This window comes from Tupaia chinensis, unplaced genomic scaffold, assembly GCF_000334495.1.
Source record: "Tupaia chinensis unplaced genomic scaffold, TupChi_1.0 Scaffold142134_1, whole genome shotgun sequence".
NCBI lineage: Eukaryota > Metazoa > Chordata > Mammalia > Scandentia > Tupaiidae > Tupaia > Tupaia belangeri.
In genome coordinates, this window is record NW_006201985.1 from 348,039 (window position 1) to 362,036 (window position 13,998).

At 38.1% G+C, this 13,998-nt stretch overlaps 1 long non-coding RNA gene across 1 annotated transcript in view; it reads left to right on the forward strand.

The window, feature by feature from the left end:
- Positions 1-9,242, forward strand: part of LOC102489603 (uncharacterized) — a 26,520-nt gene extending 17,278 nt beyond the window's left edge. Inside the window, exon 3 of the long non-coding RNA XR_336711.1 lies at positions 9,113-9,242. This is a non-coding gene — a long non-coding RNA (uncharacterized LOC102489603). The remainder of the gene's footprint in view (positions 1-9,112) is intronic.
- The last annotated feature ends 4,756 nt before the right edge of the window (positions 9,243-13,998 follow it).

The window sequence follows — 13,998 nt, forward strand, 5'->3', positions numbered from 1 at the left end:
GATGAAAAGCTGGTGTGTGTAGCATTTTGTTTACTGACATCTCTGTAGAACCCCAAGTAGCTGATAATCCTAGAGAACCTTTCATATCTGTGCAACATTAAATTAATTCAGTATCTCCAAGCCATAAAAATGTATGACATTCTGTATGACAGGCTGAAGAATCACCTCTGTGTGAGGATTTTGATTAATGATAATAATGAGTAGGTTTTCTTAACATAACTTAAAAACCACTGTCCAGAATCATCAGTCAATGGGGAGGATGAAGGGAAGGGTGTGGTATCTAGTTTTACAAGATTCAGAAGAACAGAACAAGCAATGCCTGACAGTGTTTTCATGAGCTGTTTAGAAACTTATTTTAAGAAATATTGGATTTTATTAGGGTCAGTCAGTGAAGCAGAGAGCTCAGCTTGCCTGTGATGCTTCTGGAATACCTGAAATGCATCTTCACTAGAGCATAGAGAGCAGGGTAGGAAAGGAGATATAAGAAAACAGCTGGATAAGAGAAAAACACAATTAAAATCTCATGCTCTTAGCTCTCAGTCCAAAATAAAGTTCTTTCAAGTGATTCTGAACATAGATTGTCTTTGAAGTATATTATGGCAGTCAAGAGCACTGGTGTTAGGGCCAGGCAGGTCTGCAAGTGAATCATGACTTTGTCACTTGAGCACCAACTGTGCAATCTTAGATAAATTATGAAACCTCTCCTAAGCTTTAGAGACCTCAAATAGAAATTGGGGATATTACTTGGTTCAAGGTTTGTGCACATTAAATAAGGTAATATTAAAATACCCATATTAAAGGGTTTAATAAATATTTACTGTTCTAGGCCAGCCCCATAGCCTGGTGGTTGAGAGAGTCAGATTTGGGAGCAGCAAGTGGTGTGGGGGTTAAGGCTCTGGACTCCCACATGGCCTACCATGGTTCTTGTCCTAGAACTGGTGGCTTGCTTTCTCACTTCCTTTTCTCTCTCTCTTTCTCTCTCTAGTGAGTGTACACGCTCTATATCAAATTAAAAAATAATAATAAATAAAATTAAATAATTATTAAAAAAGAGAGAGAGAGAAATGCAGAGAGAGATTGCATGTGGTCTACTGTGATTTGAATCCAGACATTGACAGCCTGAAACTCACACTGGGCACATGTGTGTGTGTGTGTGTGTGGGTGTGTGTGTGCTCCAAATCCTGATAGGGTGGAGAAATGGAAGAGATGGGATTCTGGAGTAACCACACCCTGTTAGAGGATACTTTCTCTCCCTGGCAAATTAAATAATATTAAGTAAATAAATCAGGCTGGTAGGTTGCATGGTGGTTAAGGTACTGGACCACCACGTGACTGGCCACAGTTCAAGTCCTGGACCTGGCAGCTTGCTTTCTAACCTTCTCTCTTTTTCTTTCTTTCTAGTCAAATGAAAAATGATTATAATAAATACAATTAAATATTTTTAAAAATAAATATTTTCTGTTTTGATTCAGATAGGAAACATAAAGGAACAGCAAAGTAAAGACAAAATTTGAAAGAAATATTTTCTACTACTTTTTTTATTTTTTTGGTTTTATTATAGGGCATGTATGCTCACCTGAGAGAGATAGAGAAGGAAAGTGAGAAATCACCTCCCAGGGGTGAGGCCACATTGCAGTCCCTTCTCTTCTAGTCTCCTCCTGGGATTTTGGGCACACTCACACACATGTGGCTAGCATGATTTTTAAAATGCCAGGTCTGGGACTATAATTATGCAGCTGGCCATGTGGAATCCATTGTATTAACCTTCACACCACCCATTGACCCTCTACTCATCTTTGTTTGTTTGTTTTGAAGAACCATTTTATTTAACTTTATTTATTTATTTTTAAATTTGACCAGAAAAGAACAGAAAGAGAGAGAAAATGAGAAAGCAAGCCACCAGGTTCAGGATTCACATCACAGTTGGCCATGTGGGAATCCAGCACCTTTAACCATCCTGCCACCTGCTGGTCCCCCTTCTACTCATCTTTGAAAGTTAATATTTTTGCAGGATTTTTTTTGTGTGTGTTTTAATTTGGAGATAATTGTAACTACATGCAGTTGTAAGAAATAATGGAGGGAAGCCAGCATGTGGCATGGTGGTTAAGTTAGTGCTAGACTCTCACATCACTGACCACAGTTCAAGTCCCAGACCTGGCAGCTTGCTTTCTCACTTTCCCTCTCTCTGTCTCTCTCTGGTAAGCACATGTGCCTTATGGCAAATTAAATAATAATAATAAATACATAAAATTAATTAAAGAAAAAAAGAAATAATGGAGGGGCCAGCAGGTAGTGTGGTGATTAAGGCACTGGACTCCCACATGGCTGACTACAGGTTGAGTCCCAAACCTGGTGGCTTGCTTTCTCATTTCTCTCTCCTAGTTAGTGCACAAGCCCTATACAAAATTTAAAATAGTAATAAAATTAAATAATTCTTAATTAAAAAAAAGAAAAGAAATAAAGGAAAGAAATCCCAGTTTAGAGTATCTTTGCTCAGTTCACTCAATTTAGAGAATCCCCTCAACTTCTAGCAATTATTAATTTGCTTTCCATTTATGCATTTTTGAAATTAGGTTTTTAAAAAATAATTTTTAGGAGTCAACAGGTGGCATGGTGGTTAAGGACACTGGATTCCCACATGGCTGACTATGGTTTGAGTCCTGGACCTGGTGGCTTGCTTTCTCAGTTTTTTTTCTCTCTTTCTCCCTGTCTGGTCAAATTAAAATAAATAAATAAATTTTTAAAAAGATTTAATTGTATTTATAGTTATTATTATTATTTTAAAATTTTCTACAGGGCTTGTGTGCTTACCAGAAAGAGACAGAGAGAGAGAGAGAGACAGAAAGAGAAAAAGTGAGAAAGCAAGCAAGCTAGCCACCAGGTCCAAGACTCAAACCACAGTCAGCCATTTGGGAGTCTAGTGCCTTAACCACTACACCACCTGCTGGCCCTGAAATTGGCTTTTTTTTTTTAACTCAATATAATTTTATGAGGATTCGTCTAGGTTTTTGTATGTTTCAGTAATTTGTTTCTTTTTACTGTTGAGTAGTATAAGATATGTACCACAACTGTTCAACTCTTTATCCATCAAAAGACTTGTGGGTTTTTCCCAGTTTTGGGCTGTTAAGAGTAAGTCAGCTATAAATATTTGTTCCAAAGTTTTTGTGTGAACATAAGTCTTTATTTTTCTGGGATAAATGCCGAGGACTACTATTGCTGGATCATATAGTAGTTGTATGTCTAGTATTTTTAAATCACTGCCAAATTGTTTTCCATAGAGGCTGTACTATTTTACATTCAAACCAATAATGTAAGAGTGATCCAGTTTCTGTAAAAGTTTGTCAGTATTTGGGATTAGCAGATGGCATAATGGTTACATTACTGGACTCCCACATTATCGACCGTGGTTCAAGTCCAAGACCTGGAAACTTGAAACTCACACAGTGTACGTGTGCATTGTGTCCAAAGTCCTGAGAATGGAGGAAAAGGGATTATGGCATGACGTAATTTCTCATTTTCTATCTCTCTGTCTCTCTCTGTCTCTCCCACGAGTGCATACACCCTATAACAAAAGTCTCTCTTAAAAAAAAAAAGTTTGTCAGCATTTGGTGTTGTCATTATTTTTAATTTTAGCCATCCTGGTAGATTTGTAACAGCATCTCATTTGTGAGATTTCTTTCTTTATTTTTCAGGCTATTTGAGATTTTATTCAGAAAATAGGTTATTTTAATATTATATCCAGTTTCTCATGATCAGAATAAATTCTTTACAACATTGATCATCACCACTTCTCCGGGTATTTATACATATACCTTGAGTAAAATTTATTTATACTGGGCAAGGTTTTAATATCCATTTCTTTTTTTTTTCAAAGAATTATTTTATTTTAACTTTATTATTATTATCATTAGTATTTTCCAGTTTGATCAGAGAGAGACAGAGAGAGAGAGAGAGGAAGTGAGAAAGCAAGCCACCAGGTCCGAGACTTGAACCGTGGTCGGCCATGTGGGAGTCCAGCGCCTTTAACCACCATGCCACTTGCTGACCCCAATATCCATTTCTTGAATGGCTAATGATGTTGAAATCTTTTTGTGTTCTTTTTTGCCATCTGCATATCCTCTTTAACAAAATTTCTTTTAATGTCCTTTGTCCGTGTTCTAACTGGATTATTTGATTTATTATTTTTGAGAGGTCTTTGGTAACTTATGAGATACACAGTTTGCAAATATTTTCTCCATTTTGCAACTTGCTTTTTCTTATCCTTTTAAGAGTCTTTCACAGAGAAAACAATTTAATTTTGATGAAACCCAATTTGTCAATTTTTCCTTTTATGAATCATGAGGCTAAGTCTGAGAAATCTTTGCCTAGCCATGATCCCCTAAGATTTTATACAGAATTATTGTGAGTACTAGGAAGTCATCAGAAAGTTTATGGAAAATGCATAGATTTCAAAAATTTTGGGGACTGGAGGGTGGCATGGTGGTTAAGGGCGCTGGACTCCTACATGGCCCATTGCAGTTTGAGTCCCGGACCTCCTAGCGGCTTGCTTTCTCTCTCTCTTTCTCTCTCTGGGCAAATTAAAATAAGTAAATAAATAAAGTTAAATAAAATCATTCTTTAAAAATTTTTTCTACGCCAAAATAAATTTGAATTTTAACTCCATTTTTCCATAAGCATTTTGGCATCCTTTTGTATTATATTTTACATCTAAGTCTATGATCCACGTTAAGTTAATCTTTATTAAGTTGTGAAACTTGGTCAGATTTTTTTTTTTTTGTTTGTCTGTTTTTGTACCTATGGATGTCTAATTACTCTAATACTATTTGTTGAAAAGGCAGTTTTTCCTCCATTGAATTACCTTTATTTCCCCTGAACCTTTGTTAAAACTCTGTTGAACACTGGACCAGTGCAGGCAATATGTTGGTTAAGGCACTGGACTCCCACATGACTACATGGTTTGAGTCACAGAGCTAGAGGCTTGACAAACACACCAGGCATGTCTACATGGGCACACAAAATCCTGAGGGGAGAATAGGAGAATGGAGGAAATGGAATTGTGGCGTGGTCCTCCTGCCTGGGAGGTGGTTTCTTACTTTCTCTCTCTCTGTTTTTCTCCAGCAAGCACACACACCTTATGGCAAAAATAAGAAAAAGGAAGAAAGAAAGAAAAAAAAATCTATTGAATGTATTTGGGTCAATTTCTGGATTCTCATTATGCTCTATTCTGTGAATCTGTTCCTCTGTCAGTGTCACACAGTTTTGTTTACTAAAATTATACAATAAGTCTTGAAATCATATAGATGCCTTCTAATTGATTTTAAAAATTGTGTTAGCTCTCTAGTTCCTTTGCCTTTTCATGTAAATTTTAGAATAGTCTTGTTCTCAATGAATTATTTATTTACGTTATGTATTTTAATTTGACCAGAGAGAGGCCTCCCAGAAGAGGCTTACCTCATCTAAATCTGTAAAAATATTTTTTGGGGGCAAGCAGGTGGCATGGTGGTTGAGATATTGGACTCTCCCACATGGCTGACAGCGGTTTGAGTCCTGAACCTGGTGACTTTCTTTTCTTTCTCTCTTTTTTTTTTAAAGAATTATTTTATTTCATTTATTATCATCATTATTATTTTGTTTGATTTGACCAGAGAGAGAGAAAGGGAAAGTAGGAAAGCAAGCCTCCAGATCTGGGACTCAAACAGTGGTCAGCCATGTGGGAGTGGCCAGTGCCTTAACTACCATGCCACCTGCTGGCTCCTGGTGGCTTGCTTTCTCACTTTCCCTGTCTCCTTTCTCTCTGGTGGGCACACATACCTTATAGCAAATATAAAAATAATGCTAAATAAAATTAAGTAATTCTTCTTAAAATTTTTATGGGAATTTCATAGAAGTTGTGTTAGACCTGCTTTTCATTTTGGGCAGAATTGACATTCATTCTCTGATATCTCTAATTTCCTTAGTTCTCTATATGTGTATGAGCTTATTACCTGGAAGCTTTTTCTTAAAGTGAATTTTTAGAAAGGGAACAAACTTCGTAAAAAGTGGGACCTAATTTCAGTGTGACGATAGTCTCATTGGACACTAGTTCTCCCTTAATAGTTCACTTACTTTCTATTTTTAAAGAATTATTTTATTTATTATTGTTACAATTTATTAATTTGCTATAGGGCACGTGTCCTCACCGGAAAAAGAGAGAGGGAAAGTAAGAAAGCAAGCCGCCAGGTCCGGGACTCAAACTATGATTGTTCAAGTGAGAGTCCAGTGCCCTAACCATCATGCCACCTTCTGGGCCCAGTTCATTTACTTTCTTTAGAGATCTTTTTCTTCTGGTGATAAATGTTAGGGGGCTAACCTCTTCCTTGAACAGTAAGAATTGGGACACTCTGCTCTATACACATACTATCAGTTTTTTGTTTCCAACCTACTTCTACCCTCACCTTCTGATTATAGGGCTTTGCCAGGCATATATTTCCTTTTCTCTGTGGTACCTTGCAGTAGTATTCACATTATGACTTCTTGCAATTTATTGAATTTGTTAGCACTTTCCCATCTGTTTTCCATTTCCAGAAATATGTTGAAATATTTTATCTGCTGGGAATGCATCCTCACACTTTCTCTCTATACCTTCTGTTATACTCTCTGCTGTTTTGTTTATACTAGTTCAAAAGTGTTGTTTTACTATTATTTTAGTGGGATTAGGCATGAGGGAAGACAAATTGTGCTCAGTCTGCCATCTTGTACTGAAGTATTCTGTATAGCATCTTTTATTTTATTTATTTAGTACATAACACTCCACTTTTAAAGAGCTGACTCAGATATACTGGGAATGAGTTCAAGAATGTGACAGGGGCCCTACCATAGTGGCACAGTCAATTGGCAGTGTATATTACTGGAGCCACATGGGAGACCCAGGTTCAATTCCCAGATTGACCTGAACACACCAGGCTCCTGTAATCATGGCTAGAAGATTAGGGGAGGATCATGGCATGGTAAGACTCTGTCAAGGGTACCTCAGCCCCCACCCCTCTGCTCTCTCTCACTCCAATAAATAAATAAATAAAGTTTAAATTAAAAATAGAATGTGGGGGCCAGCGGGTGGCATGGTGATTAAGGCCCTGGACTCCCACATGACTGACTATGGTTTGAGTCCCAGACAGTGGCTTGTTTTCTCACTTTTCCTCTCTTTCTCTCATTCACTCTGTCTTGCTGGTGAGCACATGTGTCCTATAGCAAGATAATAATAATAATAATAATAATAATAATAATAAATTAAATAAATAATTCTTAAAAATCAAAAAAAGTAGAAGATGACAGGAGCCAGTGGGTGCCGTGTGGTTGGGATGCTCGCCTCCCACGTGGCTCACCGCCATGGAAGCAAGCCTGAACCTGGTGAGCCTAGCACAGTTACTTACTCACCTGATATCCTGAGACACATGTTTATGAAGTGGGGCATCTATAAGTCCTTGTCCTTAGATTGTCAAAGACTACTAGATTTGGATCAAGTGTACCATGGTGGACATTTTCACTTCCATGTTTATTACCATGTTATAGTCATTCAATTCTTCTATCTAATAAGAGCGTCCTTTACTAAATTTTCAAACCTGAAAATATCCCTCACCCTCATTTATTTTGTGTAATAGTCTTGGCATTAGTTCCTATTCAGATAAAATAGAAACAATAATAAACTAAATTAGCAATGGCAGCTGAATTAGAGGCTTTGTATATTCTAACTTACTATATTAATTTAAATTTTACCTCAGTCGTATGTGATGATAACTCTTAGTTTTTCCACTTCGCAGATGAAGAAACCAGGATAGAGAGATTAAGTAACTTGCCTGAGGCTTTTGGCTCCAGAGGGTATATAACTAGACACTCCGGCTCCAAAGTTTCCACTCCTAACCACCAATATTAGGCCTTGTCCTTGCCAGCTCTTTTTCCAGAAGTTGTGGTCTCATCCCTGAATTTCAATCCAGCCAAATAAACAGAAATATCTTGAATGCCGGCAGCCTCTCTCCAAGTCCTTCAGAGTTCTGCCCACTGTAGATTCCCTATCACTGCAGTCTATCTGCTATTGGGTCAGCAGCTCTTTAGGTACTTTCTACCCCAAACTCAGTATTTCTTAATATACTGTGATTGTGGACATAAACCGAGAACCACTGTCAGCCAAATTGGGTTCAGAGTCTCTGCTCTGGTCAGGTGCATGAATTTATTGCCAGGTTGTGGTTTCTACTCCTACCTGTATTTATGTTGCTGTGAATAAACCACTAGGAGTTGCAAGTCATAAATAATATACAAAATAATAAAGAAGATAAGAATTTGACAACATATGAGACAGAAAAATCCAGAAGTGGAGAGTGGACCTTCTCACAACACATAGGCAAAGCTAGTAGGACAGAATAGGAGTGGTGGGGCCAGCAGGTGGTTAAGTTGCTGGACTCTCACGTGGCCGACTGGTTCGAATCATGGACCTGGTGGCTTACTTTCTCACTTTCTCTTTGTCTCGCTCTCTGTCTCGCTCTGATCAAATTAAAAAAGAATAACAACAAATAAAATTAGATAAATAAGTAATTCTTTAACCAAAAAAGAAAAAAGAATAGGAGTGGGTGATTTCTGGTAAAATGCCTGATGCATATTAGGTGTCTATACAAAATGGTTGCTTGTGGAATAAATGATAGAATGATGCACAGCTGATATAAATCATAACCTGGCAGAGACAGGATATTGTCAGGAAAGAAATAAGAACTAGATTTCTGGAGGAAACCTCTGATGAAAAGAGTCAAGAAAGACCTAATTTCTTTCTGAAATTATTTTGCAAAAGTAGAGAAGAAACTAAAAGAATACTAAAGGTTATGGCAATTAATTTTATGTGTTCACTTGACTGGGCAGAAAAGGTGCCCAGATATTCAGTCAGACATTTTTCTGGGTGTGTGTGCAAGGGCATTTCTGGATGAAATTTACATATGAATCCATGGACTGAGTAATGGAGATTGTTTTCCCTAATTGGGTGGGTTTTGTCTAATCATTGAAGACCAGAATAAAATAAATGGGCTGAGTAAAAGGGAATTCCTCTTGTCTAACTGCTTGAGCACAGACATTAAGCTTTTTCTGCCTTTAGACTCCAATGGAAACATCTGTCCTTCTTGAATCTTAAGCCTGAAAGTTTTGAAACTGGAAATTGCACCATTGGTTCTCCTGAGTCTCCAGCTTGCTGGCTACAGATCTTGGAACTTCCCAGCCCTTCGATAATCTGGTAAGCCAATTTCTTATTAACAAGTCTCAGTGACTCTCTCTCTCTTTTATTTTTGTTTCTCTGGAGAAACTTGACTAATATAGGACCTACTTCTTACCAATAAGGAGGAATTTGTTGCTGATATAAAAACTGAGAAAAAAGTGAAAGAGTCACATTAAATGTGAAAGTAGCAAAAGATGTGACATATTTTATTTGAGAAATATTTTAAAGATAACAAAACTGATCATGGTTCTGCAGTGTGAAATGTTAAATGAATAGTTGGCTTTAAAATATTAGAAAATTCTGATTTAGAATGTACAAAATTACTAGCAAAGAAAAAAAAAGGCACAGAAAGTGCCAAGGAGGCTGTAGAGGGAGCTGTCTGATCAGCTCAGATACTAAAGGAAAATTTAGAGATGAAAAAATAGCATGCCTTGAGTACATTGTTTATTGAGGGATAACTTAATAAACATTTGTAAGAACAAAATTGAAATGACAGACAATAAGACATAAAAGAATCATGTCCAGGAAAGTTATGTTCAAATGTGCTAGAACTGCAAAATATGGAAGGTGGTCCTGAGTCAGGACTGGAGCATCTGCCTATGTGGCTAGTCAGAAAAACTGATCAGGGCAGAAAATTCTCTGCTTAAGATAATGTAGGCAGGAGATGTCTAATTACATCACATTTGATAGAGCCAATGAGATGAATCAGTGAGCCCAGTCACATTTGATAGAGCCAGTGAGATGAGAACAATTAGTGGCCCCAGACGATGGTCAGTTAACACAACTTAGATTTTAAAAATTATAAATCTCACAGAACATAACTGCCAGGGCCTTTTGAGCCACTCTTCCTCCCTCTCTGCCTAGGCTCACTTCTACCTCTCAGAAGTATACTTTCACTTCTGCCTAACTACCTTTTCCTTTTGCTATTGTCATATTTCGTTCAATGCTTTGTCCAAAACACCAAGAACCTGGATATCATCACTGAATCCCTCCTGCAACAGTTTTGAGCTGAAAAGGATTATAAGGACTCTGAAAAGAGGAGAATGCATAGAGCTGGATAGTCAGCCCCAGCTCTTCCCAGACCTAGGATTTACATCCCACCTTCTAAGAGTTTGGAAAGGGTATTTCTGACATAGCATTTCAACAGTCGTTTATCAAGCACGTGTCAAGCATCAGATCAGACATTAGCTCTCACAGTTGAAGACCATGTAAGATTGTCTCCTTAGGAGCTTGAGGAATTTCAGAGACTAGAACAGGAGTTGGAGATGAGGAAGTGTCCTGATTTCCCCAAGGGTAATAAAGTGTGTTCCTCAAACTACTAGCTTCCTGGTTCTCAGACAGAATTCAACCAGATTGACCCCCTGCCTATCAAATGTCAAATACACAGTCTTCTGAGTCAAGGAGTTGTCTTAATTCAATTCTGCTCTTTGCCCCAAGTCTTTCATTTGCAACATCCTCCTAGCTTTCAGTCCTTTACCCTTGTCTCTTAGTTATAAATTCATCCTTGTTCTCTGAGTAAAATGCTGAATGTGACTTTCATTCATCCATTCATTGATTCACTCATCCAAATATTGACTAAAGGTTGTCTTATATGCCAGACTGTGTCCTAGAGGATATACCTGCAAGTTAAAAAAAGGAAAAGAAAATTCTTGTCCAAATTGAATTTACCTGCTGGTATTATTGCAGTGATGGAGTATATATATATATATATATATATATATATATATATATACACACACACACACCCACACACACACACAGATATATATATACACACACATGTATATATATTATTATAAACAATATATACTATTTAATAGTGTGTTGAAGAAAAATAAATCAGTGTAGGAGAGACAAGGACTGGAGGTTACTACTATCACAATGTAATGTGATCAGGGAAAGCTTCTCAAGTAAGATTACCCTTGGGAGGAGATTGAAAGGAATTGAGAGTGAAAGTGATGTTTGTGTCTGGAGAGTGGGACATCTCAGCAGAGGGAAATGGTAAAGGCTGGGGTGGCAGAATAAGTAGGGGAAGATGGAGGTCATCATGGTATGAGAGCAAGGAGTACATTGGATGTAAAGGCTTCCAAGCTGTGGTGAAGGTTGACTTTAGTCTGTGTTTGGGAGCTCCATCATCTGACTTGCTTTCAAAGTGTAAGTTGGAGTGTAATGTAGAGAATAGGTTTTGTTTGATGGGAGATAAAATTAGAAGAGAGAGCAGTTAGGAGTCTATCAGAGTTACTTGAGAAAGAGTTGACAGTGGCTTGGAGCAGGTTGTAAAAGTAGAGGCATAAAGACATGATGCAGCCCTGAATATATAGGGTATAGCTGAAAGGATTTGCTGTTGGATTGGCTGTGGAATAGGTGGAATGGAGATAGAACATTCCTGGTTGTGGTTATTAGAACCCTAATTTCTTGTTATTATTTCTCTGCACATGGGCACATGGGGCATACTGGGGAGAGAGAGAGGAAGAGGGAGAAGGAAAGTGAGAAATCGTCCCCCAAAGCGGGGAGGCTTTGCAGCAGTCCCTTCTCCTTCATTCTGCTCTCAGGATTTGGGGCATGCATGTACATGCACCCAGTGTATTTTTCAAGCTGCTAGGTCCAGGACTCAAGCCATGCATTTGACCATGTGGGATCCAGTGCCTTAATCACCACACTACCTGCTGGCCCAATTAGTACCCTCTAAGACATGATTTATGCTCACTTTCTGGCTTTATCCACTTCCAAACACTTGGAAGACTAACTCCTCCTGTCTCCATTGAGTTCCCTGGCACCTGAGTGATTGATCTCCCTTACTTGTGCCTCTGCTAGGTTTTTACTCTAAATTTGTAGGGAATAAGTAGGTATTTTCTTTCCTGAAATTGGAAATACAAAACAAACAAACAAAAAGCTCTCATTGAAATGACTTCTCTTGTGCCCTGAAAATGTATGTTAACCTAAAGAAAAATGGGTTTAACTGTGAAGAAATGTGTAGCATTTAATTTAATTTTTTTCTTGAATAGGAAAGTAATCTTATGGGATTTGAGTGATCATATATGAAAATGGTGTGTAATACCGACTAAAGAAAAGTTTCCAGGAAAATGAACTTGCATTTCTATTAGGTTGCAAGAAAAGTCATGAGATATTTTTCTGTTTTTCTGTGCAAAACTGGAATATGACTTTTCAGACAACCTAATATAAATGATTAGGACAGACAACCTACAGATAAATGATTCGGAAGTCCTTTCTTTCACATCATAGTAATGAACCTAGTCCCAGAAACTTCTGACTTATTCTACTAGTAATCTAATGGCTACAAGAGAAACTAAGTACTGATGTCTGTTCTGTCGTGGTATAGTTGGAGTGCATATCATCTGCCCTACCACTGCTTTCTCCCCTTACACTCATTGGAACCCAAGCCAGTGACTCTGGAATAGGAGCTGAGGGTGGCATTACTACATCCCTGGGTCAGATGGAGGGAATCCAGCTTTGCGTCTCTATTTGGCTGTTGCACAGATTCCTTAGCATTCCCACATGTGAAGAGGAGCTGATTAGCACTCTGATGCCCTATTTAAGCTTTCTGGCTCCAGAGAGAAGCTATTTTGAAAAGTGAAAAGATTACACTCTGATAATAGACTAGAGACCTTACACATGTGGCTGGCTCACAGAAGATTAAAAGAGCAGACCCAGAATAAATGCAGCCTGCACCCGTCGGAACAGTGAGGGCGAAGCGCCCTCGCACTGACTGCAGGGGCTGTTTGAAGGAAGTTCCCTGCTCAGATCATCGATGCCTCTGTGAGCCCACACAATGGCAGGTGGTTTAGGGGCCAATGTCTGATCCAACTGCTGTCTTCTTGAGGAACCAATTAGACCACTTCATTGTCCTATGATGTCTCAGGAATCTTAGATCTTAATTGGTAGACTCCTATCTTCTATATTTGATCTCTTTCTGAGTGCTCATTCCTGCATGGAGAGATTTTCCCAGGGTCAACAATCATCTGAAAAAATGGATGAGTGGGAGATTCTGACCATTCTAATTTATTTTAAACACAGGATGATACAGATTGGAATTTTGTTAGTCCAAGATCCCTGGAAGTTACATAAAGAAGGGCCCATGGATGGACAAGGCCTTTTAAGTCCTATAGATCAGATTTAAGGAAGTCAAGGCATTAGGAAGACTAGCTTACTCAACTGTGATAATACCTGTATGTTATTGTTTTCACTTACCATGAGAATTATATGGTCTGAGGGTTCAGTGTTTACTGTAACATTGATCTTAATTATTTTCAGACCAGGAAACCAACCTAAGTAACAAAGTAATTAAACAAATATGTTCAGCATTTATTAAACTAATTTTATGTGCCAAGAACCTTGCCTGCTATTATGTGTTCAATAGTGAAAGAGAATTAACAAATTGGTTTTGGTGTCTATAATCAATAAGGAAGAAACCATTGAAACCAGACTTCCATTCTCCAACCCTGTGGATACTAGGGGGTTTAGGTCTACTGTCTAATTGATTGCATTTGTGTCCCAGAAACTTTCAGGTGCCTGTTTTTGACTCGATGTGTGCCATAGGAAGAAATGAATTATAGGGCACGCACCAGACCAGAGTTAGAGCCACCAAACATCCTAGCATTTCATGTCACCTAAGGTGTCCATAGGATGATGTAGCAGAGTCATAATATATACATGGAAGATGCTCTGCTGCTTGTAATGTGAGTCCTCTGAGTGTTCCCAGATATCTGGATAGTGAAGTAATAGTACAGTGTACAGAGATGTGCTTGTCA